At 49.5% G+C, this 14,046-nt stretch overlaps 1 pseudogene; it reads left to right on the top strand.

The window, feature by feature from the left end:
• The first annotated feature begins 683 nt into the window (after positions 1 to 683).
• On the top strand, positions 684 to 9,399 carry LOC108290197 (annotated as a pseudogene).
• Positions 9,400 to 14,046: the final 4,647 nt, after the last annotated feature.

Here is a 14,046-nt window from a genome sequence, read left to right as displayed (position 1 = left end):
CCAAGGTGCAGAAAGTCAGTAACTGGCAGAGCCAGGCTTAGGACCAGGTCCCTGGCCTCCCAAAGCAGGGAGGTCTTTCCAAATCCAAGTCCCCTCTCAGTGAAGTGGGTCTCCCACACTATGATGGCTTCAGACCTTGAGAAGCTAAACCAAGGGAGAGGGAGGCCAGGCCTGTCCCGGGCAGCATCTCACCTCCCTCACACCACCCCCAGGCATTGAGGCCTGTGGCTGCATCTCCGGAGCCTCTGGGCCCCCAGGCAGCCCGGGACCAACCACAACCGCCTCCCTCTGCACCCTGTGAGTCACAAGCAGGCCTGTGCTACCTCGAACCCAGCCCAGCCCTACATATAAGCTGTCCTGAGAAAACTCAGCTGTTCTCACAGCCTGAGAAACAAGGCTCAGGCCTCCGCCAAGGCCCAGCTCCCAGCCGGGGCTCCTGCCTGGCCTCAGTGTGTTGGTGACATTCACACCCAACCCCAGCAGACAGGCGCCTTTCCTCGGGCCTTCCTTTATTATGAGAGTTCCCTCGGGGTCCTTGGTTCCCAGCATCTCTTTTGTCCATCAGGGAAGGACAGGCCACATCATCCAGCACAACTTCCAAACCACCAGGGACTCAGGCCGCAGCTGCTCCGCCCCCCCAGGGAAGTGTATGGTCTCTGCAGACCCCACTTGCAGCCCCCAGAATGTGCCCGCAGACCTTTGAGGCCCCTCTCAATGGGCACAGAGGGGAGGAAGAGCCCAGCAGGAGCTGTGCGTTGGGGAAACAACTCCCCATTTGTGGGGGTCAGCCCATCCCTGACGAACCTCAGAAAGACACCGGTCAGCCTCCAGCCTGCCCACCTGCACCCAGTCCCTAAGACTCATCCCTGCCATCCTCTGTCAAATGCCTGCTGCCCCGTCCACATGCAGATCACGTGGCCCTGGGGAGCCAGCCCTGACCTGCCCCAGGCAAACTAGGTGCTCTGGACTCTCCCAGCACTCCTAGCAAGTTGTCAATCATCTGTGATGTAACCAGGTGTTCTGATTCCACCCTCCCTGTGCTGATCTAAGACCAGTCCCCATGAACAGGTGAGGTGGGGAAGCCCTCACTCTCACTATATTAGTCAGCTCGGATCAGGCTATCATGGCAAAGAACACACAACCGGGAAGCTTCAACAACATAAATTTATTTTCTCACACTTCTAGAAGCTTGAAGAACAAAGTTAAGGTGCTGGCAGTGAGGGTTCTTCCAGAGCCCCTAACCTCGGCTAGCACACAGCTGTCCTCCCCCCGCATCTTCGCCTAGTCTTCGTGTGCACCTGCCTAAACTCCCAATCTCCTGGTCTTATAAGGACACCAGGTGTATTGGATTAGAACCCACCCATTTCACCTCAGTTTACCTTCATCACGTCTTTAAAGACCTCATTTCAAATACATTCGGAGGTACTGCGCTTAGGACTTCCATCCCCATTTGAATTCTGCGGGGACACAATTCAGCCTGTAATGAGGCTCATGCTGATGCAGGGCGGGCACCTGAGAGAGGGGGTCGCGCTGCCCCGCCCCAGTCCCAACCCTGCCTGTGAATATCCTGGGGGTGTCAGGAACACGCAGGGACAAGACAAGCAGCTTCCATCTAAGCTCCAGGACGCAGCCTGGATGGCTCGTCATGCAGCACATATTTACTGAGCACACCTGAGCCTCTGGCACTGGAGGAGACTTCACTTCCTGCCCAGTCACCATCTGCTGCTGTCACTGAGCCCTTAGGTGGCTTCACAGAGAGGACAATCTCAGCCATCTTGCTTTCCAGGAGAAGCACGTCAGATGCAGGTTGAACTTCTCAAATGCAGTTATTTGCCCTCAGCAACAAAAAATGTGAGAGAGGGAAAAACATCCATTTAAATGTGCAGCAATTCTACTCAGATCCCAAAGTGATTATGACATGGGAGCTGCAAACCCATGGGCGCCCCTGGTCCATCTCTCTGCTCTCACCTGCCTCTCAGGTGTGCACCTTCTGCTGCCTGATGGGCAGTGGTGAGCAGGTAGCAGTTTAACTGCTGGCTCTACAGGAGGAGAAATCCCTGGTTTCTAGTGTTTCCAATTTCCATGGTGTAAATATTCGCACTCTGTCTAATTCCAACTACCACCATCATGGCTGCGAACACAGAGTTGGGAGGAGGTGCACAAAACCAGCTCCCAAGCCAGCTCCAGCTGGCTCCAGCACACGCTATCTGCAGGTGGATCTAATGTTTAAATATTCAGGACATATTTTTCATATGGCGTGGCTCCTCAACACCAGCCGACCATTTCATCAGGAAGAAAACACAGCCTCTTCCAAAGCAGAGGGAGAAATTGCTAAGGCTTGGAGCACTGGTCTCCAATAGAGCAGCATTAGGGGATTCACATGGGTGATTGTAACCGTAACTGATTTCTACCTCAGAACCCAGTTCTTCCCATCAACCACCAAAGCTAAGTCTGGGTTACTCCTCACCCAGCCTCCCCCTTCACGACGAGGCTGTCCCAGCCTAGACTCATATGGGGTCCCCACTGTCCACTTCCCCACAAGACTGTGTAGTCTGAGGGCACAAAAAGGCTTTTCCTTTGGGAGCCCAGCATGCTTGGAGGCAGGACTTGGAATCCAGCTGGACTTTGATTCATTCCTGCTTCTGCCGCTAAGCTCTATCATCCAGCAGCTCCTCAATGGCCTCATCTGGGAAATGGGATAACACCTCCTCTGCAGGTTTGCTGGGAAGACTAAATAGATACAAGAAAGCCTCACACACAGCCTAACACACAACAAGGCAACTCCTACTCCCTCCCCCGTTCTTCCCAGGAGAGACAGAGCTGAGCCATATTTGGACAATGTCGCCACTTAGTGGCTGCGCTCAGAATTGCCCAAAAGACCAACAGTTCCTGGATTTGAGGAAAACAGGGAAGCACTTGGAGGTGTTGGGTTTCTGAGAGGCCATTTGGCATTAGGGAAAGTGACTAGACACTGGCACCCGGAAAACCAGGTTCAGGTCCCAGCCTTGCCAAATATTAGCTGTTTGACCCTAATCAAGATATGTAACTTCTCTAAGCCTCAGTTTCTTCACCTGTAAAATGGGGACAGTAATTTCAACCTCATTAGATAAATGCTTAGAAAGTGCTTGTTGTCCTTATCTTGCTCCTGACTCTCTTCCAGCCCCTCTCCCCATCCTGATAAACATCAGCTTCCTGCCTCCCCAGGGCCACAGTTTCTCATCCCTGTTTTCAGGAGCACTGACTAATTCCCCCAAGACACTTTACCTCTCAGAGGGAGATTTTCAAAGCCCACCATCTTATTCTCATTACTTCAGGCTCAAAAACTTTACATTCTTACAAAATTCAATAATTCTTGATGACACACTCATGGTGACAAAATTAAGTCGAGACTATATATGAAGCAGAATGCCAAATCCCTCATTTACAATAAAAGTCACTCCTCTCTGGGGACAGATACCATGTCAGAGAATTAGGACACCTCTTCCCATTAACAAAGTATCTTCCCAACCACAAGAGCTCTTCTGGACACAGACTCCAAGATGGTCAGGGTGAGGAACGGTTTCCCCCACATTCAGGAACACCCCAAGACTCTGTGACCCCCGGCTGGAAACACTTCCCTGGTGGGAGGATGCCTGTGACCCTCGTCCCGAGGACACGTGCCCACCAGCCTCTCTTCCACACTGACCATCGCCTTCCGAGTATCAAGCCCTCCCCAGATAGGCCGAAGCTTTAGTCGGCTGGCCTGGGAAAGCCTTGGCTTTAGAACTGCACAGAATTGGGTCTGAATCTCATTTTCCACTTATTATCTAAGTGACACTGGACAGATTGCTGAACTTGCCTGAGCTGTGAGCTCATCACAATGTGGCACAAGCACCCACTTCAGAGAGTGTCTGTGTTTCGTAAGTGAGGCCTTGTGCATGCCCAGTGAGCTCCCCTGCAGATGCTCAGCCTATGCTCCGATTTCATTCTGAACCCAGCATCTAGGAGATCCTTCCTCCATTACGAAGGTGCTGACTTTACCACCAGACCACAGTCTATGGCGCCCCCTTGTGGCTCTGCATTTTCCAATTTTCTTTCAAAATAAAATTATTGGTCAGCTAGGGGCTCACACCTGTAATCCCAGCACTTTAGGAGACAGAGGTGGGAGGACCGCTTGAGGCCAGGAGTTCAAGCCTGGGAAACATAGCAAGACCCTGCCCTTACTAATATTTTTAAATTTAAAAAAAAATCTCTCCTTGAGGATAGGAGACAGCTGAGGAGAGATACCCCCACTAATTCCTCAGCCAACCCACTTTGGTATTTTGAAATATAAGCAACTGAAATCCATTTACGATGAAAGAAAAATGTAAACGTGTATCTCTAAGGCATGTTTCCCTCTGAAAACACGGTGGATTCTTCACTCATCCGAATGAAATCACATTAAACCTAAGCAAATGGATAAGCAGAGTAAATTATATATTTGTATCTAAAAGACTGGAATAAACAGGTCATTAAAGGGCAACTACTTCAATGAACATTAGGAAACGATGGGGTAACTGAAGATATGTCCGCCCAGGGTCGCAGTCTCTGGGGTGGAGTTCAAGTGCATGGCATGATCCCACGAGCCTCACCAGCCAAACTACCGATCAGAGATAAGACCAGGCTAATAATGAGGCAGGGGCCCCTCCCTCCTGTTTGCCACTTGTTTGGAGAGCACAGCCGTGTTGTTGCCAAGATCCTCACTCGGTGCCAGCTCCGTTGAGGAGTGGAGCTTCGTCTTCCACTGGCCTACGGAGACCATCAGACCCCACAAGTGATGCTGGCTATTATTGCCAAAGTCCTCAAAAACTCCCTATAGGGGACATGGAAGAATCTGTTATATGCAGAGATGGCTCTCCCTGGGCTGAAGCCTTCCACCTACTGAGATCTGCCCTGAGCCTCCTCATGACCTGGAGGGAGAGCTGGCCTCTGCCCATCACACCCATGTAAACACTCTGTTTGCTGTCCACCCCTCCCTTCCCCTGGACCTTCTGCCCAGGGAATGTGCAGAGGAAAGAAGGGAAGTCCACTGATCCCATTCTCTGTAGGGTGGGCAGATCCAGGAGGGCTCATTTATCAAAATCTAAGCAATCAAGCAGCAGTATCCCCACCCCAATCTGGGAAAAATATCTACCGCTAATTGCTCTGCCTGGGTGTTCCTATATTTGGGCTTAAATTAGTTTTGACCTATTTCCTAAAGCAGTCACCACCAAAAGCCAAAATCTGCTAATATAATATGTGTGGGTGTCCAACAGGCCTTATGGGCCTCGGGCTTCTGCTTAGGTGTTTCCTGGCCTAGGGGTCCCCTGCCATATATCAGAGAGTTGACATTTATTCAGCACTTACTATGTGCCAGGGGCTGAGGCTACATACTTGATATGCACTCATGAATCCTCAAACCACTGTATTAAGTAGAAATGATCATTATGTCCACCTTACAGGTGAGAGAGTGAGGCTTGGAGAAGCAGTGATTTGTCCAAGGTCCCAGGCAGATAAATAACAGTGAGGATTCAAACCCAGATCAGTCTGGCCCCAAAGTACTTGTTCTTGTCCTGCGCTTCCAATGCAATCTTGATTGCTTTATCAGGGACACCTGTGCTAGGACAACTATTACTGAGCTTGCCCAGTAGCAAACAACAGACTCTCACTGTGTTTTCTTTGCTGAATACATGAACTTTTTCATATTTGGGGAGGACCAAATAACATTTCCTTCAGGGGCTTTTACTTCACCCACTCTCATTCCCTTCTAAAGACGTTTGTGATGAATTTCTGACCCAGCTGTGCCCTTAAAGTCTGCTCATGTCCAACAAAGCAGGCAAATGATAAGACCTCACGGACTTAGGTGGCATCTGTGTCTGTAGATGGGAAATCCCTCTCTCCACTCCTAATGCTTGAAAACAAGTACACTTTGTGTCTAGATCTTGGTTCTAAAGCCAACCCCGCCCCCAAAACAGAACTAGACCTCTTTGGAGAAATGGCTGATTGTTGATCCTAGGACTGAAACAAAATATATAATGTGCGTTCAGAGTGCCAGAGCCAGAACGTAAGGAAATGCTGAACACCACCACACAGGAGCCTGCTGCAGAACAGCCAATGGCCAAAATGGGAACTATTTGAGCCACAAAATAAAGCAGTATTGATTAATAACCCAAAGTATAAAATAAACGAGTTCCTACTAATGTCAACACATGATTGAATGAATCAATTAATGGAAGAGAAGAAACAATCTCCGGTGGAGAATTCTAAACCTACATGGAGATTGAAGGTCCCCCTGAACACTTAGCGACCAGAGGGCAGTAACAGACCTCCCTGCCGGGCAGCCCACAGGACGGGATGGTCTGTTCAGAGAGAAGCCAGAGCTCTTTATAAAGAATTGTCCCAAAGGCATGAATGAGTGCACTGAGATGCTAATAGGCATGCGGAAGGCCACGGGTCCCATCTAACCCAGGAACAAAAGAAACTGTGGCGAGTGCTTCTGGGAACCCCCAGTCCACTGAAGTCATGATGGGAGACAGATACTGCAGCATAGCAAAGAGGTGGAAAGAGCCCTGTTTGGCTGTTGTTTTGTTTTGTTTTGTTTTGTTTTGTTTTGCCTTAAAAAAGGACAAGACCAGCCAGGCTTGGTGGCTCATGCCTGTTAACCTTAGCACTTTGGGAGGCTGAGGCAGGCAGATCACAAGGTCAAGAGATCAAGACCATTCTGGCCAACATGGTGAAATCCCGTCTCTACTAAAAATACGAAAATGAGCTGGGCTTGGTGGTGCTCGTCTGTAGTCCCAGCTACTCGGGAGGCTGAGGCAGGAGAATCACTAGAACCCACGAGGCGGAGGTTGCAGTGAGCTGAGATCGCACCACTGCACTCCAGCCTGGGCAACAGGGCAAGACTCTGTCTCGAAAAAAAAAAAAAAAAAGATGAGCCCTCTCACACCAGGTCCCTTAGAAGTCCCCAAGCTACAGACAAGCTCCTGCAGTGCCAGGCCTGCCTGCACACTTTGAGGCTTCCTGGGAGTTCAGCTCCAACTGTGGCTCTCATCTTTTTACTTTCTGGAGGGCAATCCTTCCAGAATATGTTTTAGCGTATTTGAAGAGTTATTGCCAACGGGGTTTCAATGATGCTGATCAATTTCCTGGGCATCTGCTCCATGCCACTGTCTGCTGGTGTCATGCCAGAGAAAAGAACCTCAGCTCCAATGACTTGAAAAACCTCAGCTCTAATGAGGTTTTGCCAATTCCTACTTGCCACTCACCTGTAGGAATTGGTGGTTAAAGTGGAATCTGGGCCACATCAGAGGCCTCTGTGTAGGAGTCCCTAATGTTAAATCCACACCAGTCAGCAGGTGCTTTCTGTGAGGTGGGATGCGTTCCATGGCCTTGTGTGGGGCATGTGATCATGTCTTCCAGGAGACTGCTTTCAAATGTAATTTCCCAGGGTGGTAGAGACGACGCTGACCGGTATCCCCACTTATGCCCACTTGCCAAAGTCTAACAGCCCAGAAGAACAAGATCAGACACTTTGAAATGAAAGCAGTTCATGAAGGCCATCTTGAAGAGCCACTTAAAAGGCATCTGACAGTTTTCCTGTGAATGGAACCATTTCTGCTGGGAAGAAGCCCTGGTCCCCTTCATATCTGTGTTACCTGGGACCGACTGGGGCTTCCCGGATCCAGGCAGGCAAATATTTTACAATCAGAATCTGTATGTTATATACATAGAGATACATAGATACGTAGGGTATACACATACATACTGAACGCTGCTGCTTATAGGAAAAATTTGGTAGGGGATGTAGGATGTGTGAGAGGAACAGAGGCACGGGGATGGGGGATGGAGGGACCTGAAGGAAGTTGTCTTCTCTCCACACCGGTCTCTCCTGATTTGCTCTAAACCCCACCCAGGCTGAACACACCTGAGCATGGTGAGCGCATCCACCCCATAGGCTCACTCCTGCCAGCACAGCCCACCCCAGCCAGGCTGAGGCCAAAGGGCATGAAACCCAGGGTCCACCCACATTGTCTACTCCGGATCCAGTTACTCTGTCTTTCATTTTGTGGAAGCATTTTGCAACTTTCAGTTATAATGCCAGGATGGTCTCGATCTCTTGACCTTGTGATCCGCCTGCCTTGGCCTCCCAAAGTGCTAGGATTACAGGCATAAGCCACCGTGCCCGGCCAACTCTTTCAATAATCTTAATAGAACTTCGTAGATGGTAATTGAACAGAAATTTTTTAAAAAAAAATTAATGGGCTTGCTAGCACAGTTTTAGATTTACAGAAAAATTGTGAAGTTTCTCAATTAAGATCTTACTATGGTACATTCACCAGAATTAATGAACCAATATTGATACATTACTATTAACGAGAGTTGATACTTTATCCAGACATCCTTAATCTAATGTCCTGTTTCTGTTCTAGGATTCCATTCAGGATGCCACATTACATTTAGTCTCTTGAGGCTCCCTCAGCAGTGACAGTTTCTGACTTTCCTTGTTTCTGATCACCTTGACAGTCTTGAGGAGTACTGGCCTGGTCTCTCAGAAGATGTTCCTCAGTGGAGATTTGTCTGATGTTTCTCTTCTGATTGGATATGGTGTGGATTTTTTTAAGACAACAGAGATGTAGCACCATTTTATCAAATAATGTCAAGGGAACACACTAGATTTAATAAAATGCAGTCGTTTTATTAATTGTAAAAATAAATAAATAAATAAAAGAGGCTATCCTTGAGGAGAGGGGCCATGAGAACCAAGAGTGAAGGGACCATCTCGCAGCAGCCATCAGGTACCTCCAGGGGCTATGGAGAAATAAGCAGTCTGATGTCATACGCTTTCTTCTGAGGGTCCGCTGCTGGCGGTACTGCCAGCTCTCTGCTCTCCACAAGGCTCCCCGCCCCACCTGGCCTGATAAAGCCGCCAACTGGGCTACAAAGCCAAGCAAGGTTATGTCATACATAGGATTCGTGTTTGCCGTAGTGGCTGAAAATGCCCAGTTCCTAAGGGTGCAATTTTGGCAAGCCTGACCATCATGGTGTTACGTTAACCAGCTGGAGTTTGCTCGAAGCCCTCAGTCCGTTGCAGAGGAGTGAGCTGGACACCACTGTGGGGCTCTAAGCGTCCTGAAATCTTAGTGGGTTTGTGAAGAGTCCACATACAAATTTTTTGAGGTTATTCTCATTGATCCATTCCAGAAAGCTATCAGAAGACATGCTGGCACGCAGCGGATCACCAAACCAGTCCACAAGCACGGGGAGATGCGTGGGCTGACATCTGCAGGCCGAAAGAGCCATGGCCTTGGAAAGGACCATAACTTCCACCACACTATTGGTGCCTCTCCCCGGGCGGCTTGGAGAAGGCGCAATACTCTCCAGCTTCACTGTTACCGCTAATATGAGTAAAAAGTGTAAAATTCATATTTAATAAACAATTTAGGAGAGTCAGAAAAAAAAAAGAGTGAAGGGAAAATTTTATTGCAACGAGTGAATATGTGTCTGATTTTTTTTTTTTTTTAAGACAAGGTCTCGCTCTGTCTCCCAAGCTGGACTGTAGTGATGCAATCTCAGCCCACTGCAGCCTCGACTTCTCAGGTTCAAGCGATCCTCCCACCTCAGCCCCTTAAGTAGCTGGGACCACAGTTGTGTGCCACTATGCCTGGCTAATTTTTTTGGATTTTTGTAGAGAAAAGGTTTCACCATGTTGCCCAGGCAGGTCTCAAACTCCTGAGTTCAAGCAGTTCACCTGTCTCTGCTTCCCAAATTGCTAGGATTACAGGCATGAGCCACCACACATTGGACCATGTCAGAATTTTATAATCATATGTGTATTACATGATTTTTGTCATTAGGAGTTATCAGCCAGAGATACCTGGCACAATTTGTTTTCTTTGTGTCATTAATTTTTTGAGAATTATACTAATAAATGTTAGATAACTTTTTAAATGACTGTTCTTTGTTGAGATGTGTTCAGGTCCATGCTATTACTAACCTTCTTGGGCTTGGAAGACATTCAAGGAACAGAGAGATTAGCTGATTCACCCAAGGTCATACAGCCAGGGAGGGGAGGCCAAGATCCGAACCCCAGAAGGCAGCCGCCTGAGCTGTGAGTGTCCAGATGAGAACCAGGCAAGAAGTCCATCCCATGTCCACCATCTTAGGCTGAGAGGCAGGGACGGCCATGCCCACTTTACAGAAAAGAACACCAGCTCCGAGGGGTGCAGACGTGAGAGTGGAAAGGGAGCTAGAGACATAATTGAAGGAGCTGGCTTTGCTCTTGAATTGGGCATCCTGTCTCAATCCTTCAAAGTGGGCTCCACATCCAGGGGCTCAAAATCCTCCCCAGGACTGGGCATTTTCCCTGAATGAGCCTCCCAGACCCAGAAAAACACCTGTCTTCCATCCTCCCTCCCCTAGCCAATCTGTCCCCACTTCTCAGAGTCGGTCTTAGGGGTGAGCAAGACTGTCCCCCTCTCCTCTTTGAGGCTGTTTACCTCAAGAACTCATATCTGAGGCACAGAGCCCTCAAGGGTACCCCTTGCCCCTGACCAGTGATAATCCACACACTCCCAGTCCAAAATAATTCTCACCCAGCCTAACTCAGACATGAACCTCAGGAGCACCACCCTAATCCTGAGCCTAGACCCCTCCTACATTGGGACCCCACCCATGGTTCCCACCTGAACTCATTCCACCCTGGAAATTGGCTCCGAATCGCTGAACTCAGGGTCACATGTTTACAGCGGGACGGCTGCCTCGGCCTTTCACCTGCCACCCCCTCCCAGATTCCCTGGTTCTAAGCACTCCTATCTGCCCTGTGGTCACTCTAGAGAGAAAGGGAGAGACTCCACCACCCCTCAGCACTGCTCAAACCTCCCTCAAAGCCACCTCCAACCCTGTTTCTGGCAGCACCTGCTCACTAGTGCCACCTGGTGGCTCAAGACCAAACTGCCACTAGGAATTTCCTGCAAGGAGGCCTTCCACCCACCATCAGGTGAGCAAAGGACAACCGTGTGATGAGCCTCTACTGTGTGCTAGCACTGCTAGGATGCAAAGACCGAGATGCAGAGTCGTTACCCTTGAAAAGACCCCGGGGCTAGTAGGAAAGTGGAAGCAGAAATGCCAGTGCCAGGTGTGAGTGCTACAGTACAGAGGCCCTTAAGAAGCATTTTCTTTGGTCAGGGAGTGACAGCAGCCCATGTAAAACTGAAATAATAAAGCAGGAAGTCTTCTTGGAGGAGGAGAGCAGGATCACCTGCAGGGGGCAGTGCAGCCCACAGATCACCAGGAAGGGACGGGGCTGGAGGAATGGGTAGGAATGTAGCTCAGGGGCCTGAGCTCCAGGTTTCTGCCCCAGTGGAGACTAAGGCACAGGTAAACTGGAGGGGCCGATCCCAAGGGTGTGGGTGAACACTCCTGAGTCTGCGCCTGAGCGTCCTGAAGGCTGTTAGAGGCTGGCCAAAGCAACGGCCTCGGAATTATTCTAAAAAGAAAAAGAGCAGGCCGGGCGCAGTAGCTTATGCCTGTAATCCCTGAACTCTGGAAGGCCGAGACAGGTGGATTACCTAAGGTCAGGAGTTCGAGACCAGCCTGGCCAATATGGTGAACCCCCGTCTCTACTAAAAATACAAAAATTAGCCAGGCGTGTGGCACATGCCTGTAACCCCAGCTACTTAGGGGGCAGAGGAAGGAGAATCACTTGAGCCTGGGAACAGAGGCTGAAGTGAGCCAAGATCACGCCACTGCATTCCAGCCTGGCCAACAGAGCAAGACTCTGTCTCAACAAAGAAAAAAAAAAGAGCAGAATGAGCTTCTCATGCATAAAAATTTACCAGTAGCATGACAGTCTGAGGGGAAAGGACAAGAGGGAATTTGGTGAGCCTGAGGTTGTCCCCAGATCCACCTTCACGATGATGGGGGTCTCAGCACAGAAGGGGGAAGCAAATGCGACTGAGGAGGGGAGAACTGACTGTCACCACCGCCCCCTTCCAGCTGCACAATTCAGTGTCCAGAGGGTTGCCATAGGTTGGGGAGGGTTGCTGGGCCCCGTGGCCATCCCCAGGAGGCTGAAGTTTGGCAGCAGGAGCCGGATGGCAAGGGGGAGAGCAGAAGGCAGTAGCAGCAGGTTTCTGGTAGAGCATCCACTCTGAAACCCAAAAATAAAACTCTAAGCCCTCCACATGACTGATGGACTCCCCTCTCAGCCAAGGGCATTCCAAAGTAAACCTGAAAATTTAGTTCAGGCCATGCCTCATTATACCCTCTTCCCTTTGGAATTCAGGCAGAACTGACCAGTATTAACATTTAAACGGAGGTCTTAAGACTGACAAAACAGACTCTGTGCAGCAATAAGACACCAAATTCCAACCTGACTCTACTACAGCATCACGTGACAGACAGCAGGCCTTGACAGAAACTGAAGTATTTCACCCCAAAATATATTTCTTTTACATAATTTGAAATGGCCTTGACAAGCTGTCTCTTTCAGGGAAAATTCACATTCTGTAGGGAATCCTCTTCCCTCTCCAGGTCTTTTCCCTGATCCAGGAGAGAATTAACGAAGAGTCTGGCAACTTTTTAGGTCTGATAAGAGCTCTGAGGCCTGCTATGCGGAGGCTTCATCTGCATGATAAAACCTTGGTCTCCACAATCCTTAGTCTTAATCCAGACATTCCTTTCTATTGATTCCAGGTCTTTAAATAATAACTCTTTCAACTAACTGCCAATCAGAAAATCTTTGACTCTGCCTATGACCTGGAAGCCCCACTTCAAGTTGTTCCACCTTTCTGGACAGAACCAGTGTACATCTTACATGTATTGATCAATGTCTTATGTCTTCCTAAAACATAAAACCAAGCTATAGGCCAACCACCTTGGGCACAGGTCTCAAGATCTCCTGGGGCTGTCATAGGCCACGGTCCTCATATTTGGCTCAGAATAAATCTCTTCCAATATTCTGCAGTTTGATAATTTTCATTACAAGTCAGAGCAAGATGAAGCCAGGAAAGAGGGGCATGGAGAGGAATGGTACACCACCACGCAGGAGGCACAGCCACAGCCCAGCATACTGGGGTTAAGGACAACCAGGATGCAGAGATGGAGACAGAAGCCCAGTGTCGCAGGTCAGATCAGCAGGAGGAAAACACAGAAGAGCACAAACTAACACATCCCCTCCCACCATGACTTTGAACACCATCGGGCTGGGGGCAGGGACTGTAGCCTCCATAGGAATTGAAGTCTCTGAGGCCAAGGACAATCTTTTCAACTTTGTGTCTTAGGCTTCCTATTGGCCCTTCAGGTAGCAGGTGTCGAATAAACATTTGCAGGGCATGATATGACACAGCCCCAAAGGCTTTAGGGGTGGAAGCCTGAAGAACCGAGACAATTCTCCTCTGGAAACCAAGTTTACCAGAGGGTGACACAGCCCCTCAAACAAGGAGAATTCCTCCCACAGGGCATCGCCACAGACAAAGTGGCTGAGTTTACTTTTCTCTCAGAAAGAATTCCAGGCTCCAGTCTTTCTTCAGAGGCTCCTGCCGGCTTGGAGCTCTGCTCCCGGCCTTCTGACCACCCAGGTCCCAGAGGTCCCGACTTCTGCTGGGCTCTCACAGAGAAGATTCCTCCCGCCACCCCAACCTAAGCTTGTCAGCACCTTCCCTGGCACCTGCCCCAACACGTGGAGACCAAGAACCTGGTGCAGGCCCAGGGCTGAGGACAGGGACTCCAGGCTGCATGTCCTGGTGTTTCCCTCACACCTGAGTGCACAGAATCATCCGCAGATGCAGTGAACATGCTTGCCTGTCTCTAGCACTCCTAGGGAGCCAGGAGCAGAACTGGGCACAAATGGCTCTGGAGCTCAATCTGGATTTCATGGACACATCCAACTGGTATTAGGGCTTCTTCCTTCTCCTGGGAGAGTCTGTACCCACAGACAACTTTCCATGAGATCATCAGCTCCATTCCCCAGGCTGGAGCACTTACAAATGCCCCCAGATCCCCAGGTCCCTTGTGCTGGGCAGCTGGTTTTCCCAGACACCTTATTAG

The sequence above is a fragment of the Cebus imitator genome, unplaced genomic scaffold (genome assembly GCF_001604975.1).
Source record: "Cebus imitator isolate Cc_AM_T3 unplaced genomic scaffold, Cebus_imitator-1.0 Scaffold427, whole genome shotgun sequence".
In the NCBI taxonomy this organism is placed as follows: Eukaryota; Metazoa; Chordata; class Mammalia; order Primates; family Cebidae; genus Cebus; species Cebus imitator.
Note: the sequence above shows the minus strand (reverse complement) of the source record. Positions and strands in the feature narration are given on the sequence as shown.